Source organism: Oryx dammah, unplaced genomic scaffold (assembly GCF_014754425.2).
Source record: "Oryx dammah isolate SB20612 unplaced genomic scaffold, SCBI_Odam_1.1 HiC_scaffold_1, whole genome shotgun sequence".
Taxonomy (NCBI): Eukaryota; Metazoa; Chordata; class Mammalia; order Artiodactyla; family Bovidae; genus Oryx; species Oryx dammah.
Window position 1 is genome coordinate 65,643,940 of NW_024070185.1, and position 5,327 is coordinate 65,649,266.

General features: G+C 41.5%; 1 pseudogene; it reads right to left on the reverse strand.

Moving 5' to 3' along the window:
• Window positions 1-1,509: 1,509 nt before the first annotated feature.
• Window positions 1,510-2,345, reverse strand: LOC120862964 (annotated as a pseudogene).
• Window positions 2,346-5,327: the final 2,982 nt, after the last annotated feature.

Here is a 5,327-nt window from a genome sequence, read left to right on the forward strand (position 1 = left end):
TGAATGAGCAGGATGAAGGACCTCGTTTATTGTATGGAACCCAGAATGCCACAGGAAGAGAGTTTTCAGATGGACCTAAAGTCTGCCCCATCCTTCTTCTGTCTTGAGGCTGCTGGAAGCTTCTGCATACTAATGGGCTCAGACAGTAAAAACTACTCCTGCAATGCAGGAGACCCATGTTCAGTCCCAGGTCTGGGAAGATCCTCTGGAGAAGGGAGTGGCTACCCACTCCAGTATTCTTGCCTGGAGAATTTCATGGACAGAGGAGCCTGGTGGGCTACAGTCCATGGGGTAGCAAAGAGTCGGACACGACTGAACGCCTAAGCACACATACCAATTAAAATAGGTTTCCCATTCTGTTTGTTTGCCTTGGGAAAACTTGTTTTCAACTTCACTTCTTAAATAAACAATATTATCTAAATTGGAATATTTCCATTTGTGGCCATTATAATTCTAGGTGATTTTTAGTAAGATTTTGCCATTTTTGTTGAAATCTACAGCTTCCAGGACTATAATTCTTAGACTTAAAATAAATTAGTGCGCCTAAATGTAGCAAATTTAACTCTATAAAATTTAAGACAAACTAATACCTAAAAGGGATTTACTGCTGGATTGGGAAGCACACAATATTTTTTTTTTAATATTTTTTTATTTTTGGTTGTGTCAAGTCTTACTTGCTCAGTGGCATGTGAGATCTTAGTTCCCTGACCTGCATCCTCTGCATTGGAAGACAGATTCTTAACCACTGGGCCACCAGGGAAGTCCCTCACACCGTGTTTTAAAGTGCTCCTCAATGCACAGAAGTTCTTTTAAGGTTTGTGGGTGACCTGTGTCAGTTGAGAAATGAAGTATTTCCTGCTGTATTAGTAAACAGGAATGACATGGTCAGTAGCGATTCCAGCCCTCCAATTTCTGAGCCCTGAGGGCACCCAGGAAGGAGAACAATATCTGCCGCTGGGTAGCCATTAGGCTGCAGCTGCTCCCTAAGGTGAGCCCTGAGGAACTCAGGATACTGGCCCCAGGTAGCTGAGATGCATATGATACGAATGATTTCAGCGAACCAGGACTCTTGCATCTTCCCATACATAGAAAAGCTCTAATTCCTTAACTTGAGATATCTGACTTTCCTTAATTAACAATAATTTTTGTTGTTCAGACTACCTGCCCCTTGTTGCAAACTTCTATATAACCTGACTCCTCCCTCTGCCTCCCTCTCAGAGTCACTTGAAATGCTATCTCCAGGGCTTGAAGTCCTAAAAATTTCCCCAGAATAAAACATAACTCTCAACTTTTAGGTTGTGACTATTTTTTTCAGTCTACACAATCTAACCTATTCGATGCCCAATTTATCTCAACATGAGAGCTTTGATGTAGGTGGCAAGTGCTCCAACAGCTCTTAAATGCTTTTCCCCAGCCCATTAGTTTTGCATTCTTCTGAGATGCCCATTAGCAACAGCTTTCTGAACACAGAACAGCTCACGTCAGACCCAGTCCTTTTTTTCCCTGGTTTTAAATTTTTTTATTTGGATATTTTTAAAATGCACATTATAATAAGTAAAATCATCTGAACAAAACAGTGGCATTGTGATTAAACTTGCATTTTACAGGGAATTCTCTGGCCATCCAGTAGTTAGGACTCCATGCTCTCACTGCTAGAAGTCTAGGTCCTATCAGTCAAGGAACTGGGTTCCCACATGCCCTGAGGCTAAAAAAACAACCCTACATTTTATAGCTTTCAGGACACCTTGCACCAACTTGGTTTTTACTCTAGGTTTCACTGTTGTCCCATTCAGCTTTTTGTTTCACCAACAGCAAGACAGGCAGATGAGGGGGCTGGCCTGCCTTTCATTGCCAGCAGTTCTTCATTCTTTGGTGTGAAAAGGGACAGTGTTGTCACTTAAACTTGATCCAACCTCTTTGCATCAAATGAAGGAAAACAGCTATAAGAAGTCAAACAAGAAGGCAATGCTTGTGGAATGTACAGTTCATATTGGTGGCTCCTGCCTTGTTATGACTCTCCTGCTTGCTTCTCCTGTTCAAGCATTTCCTTTGCAGACAGAGGATTTTTCTTTCTTGTGCTTCTCTTTTCTTCAGGTTTGATTTGTTGGATTTCTCAAGGTCAGCCATACCAAGTTTGTCAGACATGGTTTCAGAGGAAGCAGAGCAAGGTATATGAGTGAATGGAGTGTGGTTTGAGCAGTGGCTACCCAGAGTCTTAGTCTGGTTAAGTTGGACCCAGTCCAGCTCCAGCCAGCATTTCCCACTGTGGAATCTGGGGAGAGTCTGGGAAGAATGGGGAAAGCTTCCAAACAAACTGGAAATGGTGGCAAGCCAATTAGATCAGGACCCTGATGTAAAGATAGTGGAGCTCAGAACTGAGAGGAATTTATCCATGGCCCTTGGACATGGCAGGAAAGATAGAGAACTCTTAAGTGTTCAAGGAATGCCATGTCTGTGTTTCTTGTTACTGAAGCTGCTGGAAAGTCAAAGTGCTAGTCACTCAGTCATGTCCAACTCTTTGCAACCCCATGGACTATAGCCCGCCAGGCTCCTCTGTCCATGGAATTCTCCAAACAAGAATACTGGCATGGACTGCTTGTTCCCTTCTTTAGGGAATCTTCCTGACTCAGGGATCGGACCCATGTTTCTCTCATTGTAGGCAGATTCTTTGCCATCTGAGCTGCCAGGGAAGCTGCTGAAAGTCTCCTTCAATCCCAGCACTGCCGCCAAAACTATTTTAAAAAAAAATTCAACTGAGCAAATTTAAAGATCAAATTGGCTTTATTCAGTAATAATGAATCAGGCAGGATCCTATCTAGCAAATAGAAAAGAGTTCTGCCAAGCAGCAGAAAAGGTGTTTATAGACAGAAAAGAGTCAAGAAAGGGAAAATTCTAGCAAAGAGTGGATAGATTGAGATTTAGGTCAAGCTCCTTTGCGGGAGGGAAGGGGTCTTGAGGGATTGCCTCACTTGTGCTGACCAGGAAATTCCAGACTAACCAGTTAAAATTACATTCTTGGAGGAGGTTGAAACTGCCATTAAGCTAGGTATTAAATCATTTGCTGACATGGGGCTTAGTGCAAATGATGCCATCTGGGGCCTGCTACTTCTTTATCAAGTGTAGTAAATGGTAATCTAAAAGAAGGAGAAGCTGAAATTCTTTATACTGCTTTTACAATTTTTCTAGAATTGCAATACCAAAATATAAAGCTATTTAAAAAACAACAACAACAGCTTGCCTAGGGCTTCCCTGGTGGTTCAGTGGTAAAGAATCCACCTGCCAACACAGGAGACATGAGTTCAATCCCTGGTCTGGAAAGATTCCACATGCCAAGGAAGAACTAAGCATCATAACTATTGAGCCTGTGCTCTAGAGTCCAGGAGCTGCAACTACTAAAGGCTGGGTGCCCCGAAATGAAAAGCCTGCCCACTGCAATTGGAGAGTAGTAGTCTCTGCTCTCTGAAACTAGAGAAAAGCAACTAGAGAGCAATCCATGCAGCTACAAAGACCCAGCACAGCCATCAGTAAATAAATAAAATCATTTTTTTTAATTGCCTAAAAAAAGCAAACAAATATTTGTGACCTCAAAACTAATTCTCATAAGAAAAAAAAGAACAGACACTTGAAGTTCCAAATTAAACAAGACATTTTAAAATGGTGCTGAGAAAAAGATTTAAATTAAAAAAAATCATTCCATTCATCTAATCATTTTTATTGAGCTCCACCATGAAGCAGGGATTGTGTCAGGTGCTGGACCAGGTGTCAAGATGAACAGATATGAGCAATAGTGAAAGAGACAGATGCATAAACATGATTAAGAACTCCAGCCAAGGTGATACAAGGAATCCACACATTCATCATGCACTCTGATCAAAAGATATGGCAATTACTGGTGTTAAGCTAATTAAACAAGGTGGATATTAGAATGTGGTGGCTCTAATACCTTAGCAGACTATGCTAAGTGTCAATGAAAAAATGTTGCCTGCCATATCAGTAAACAAAGGATGCTGCAACCATTAGGCCATCACATTACAGCTACCTTCAGTGGAAAGCCCTGAGAAAACTCAGGATGGAAACAGGATGCCTGCAGTCAAGCTGTCAATCACTGCAGTCACCCCCAAGGACGCACCTTAAGGAGGCTCAGGATGGGAAAACTCAGGATACGGGGCCCAGATAGCTGAGAAATATCAAAGGAATGAGTTCAATGAGTTTCAACTTTTGCATCCTCCCACCTCCCCACCCCCCCCCCATCCCCCACACATAGTAAAGTTCTAAATTCGTTAACTAGAGATATCTGATTTTCTTTAATTAATAGTAATTTTTTGATGTTCCAAGAACCTGACCTTGGTCGTGAAAACATCTATATATTCTGGTTCCTCCCTTACCTCCTTGGAGTAGTCCCTCAGAGCAATCTGAGAGTCCTGTCTCCCAGGCTTGAAGTCCTGAGAATGTCCATCAAATAAAACATAACTCAATTTTTATGTTGTGTATCTTTTTTTTTCAGTCAACAGACTACAATCTAAGCTTGTATGTGCCTCTATGTTAGGAAATCAAAACGTAAGGACAACCAATCACAAGCAATTAGTCTTTTCCAAATAATACATTGAGCTGTAGCCAATCAAATAAGTTCCTTGCTTTTCTTCCACATTTTCCTTATAAAATCTTTCTTCTAACCTCTGTCATGGGAGTGCTCTTAACCACTTCTGATTTGTTGTTGCTTCATTTGATTAAGTTTTTGCTCAAAGGAACTCAAAATTTTTAATAAACCTTAATTTATCTTTTAACACAGGTAAAATACAAAAAGAAAAAAACCTGGAAGACATGGCTGAGTCCAGAAACTGGACAAACATTTCTATGGGCCAATGCCAAAGCAGTGAACAGGGCCAATAGGGATAGGCTTTGGGCCTGGAAACAGGCACTGTGACCAGAGTTGGGACATTGCCAGGAAAAGTTGACTGAAACCAAGCCCTATTCAAGTGGGAAGGGTTGGGGTGGGGAGAGAAGAGGGCCTGCCCTGAGCCAAGCTAACACCTAGAAGCCAGGGGCTGGAGTGGAGATCCTCCCAACAGTGAAAAGAAATTAAAAAAAAAAAAAAAAAAAAGAACTTGGAATCAGGCAATTAGAAAAGTTTAAGACTGAGAAGACAGATAATTATGAACACTCACACTGTCTTAGGTGCTTTACACAAACTAACTTCTTTAATTCTCTCACAACCCTATGAGGAAAGTACTGGGGTACAGCGAGCTTATTAATCAGCTTGCTAATAAGTGGCAGAACTGGTTTTCCCATGCCCTCCTCCAGGGCATCTTCCAGGACCAGGGATCAAA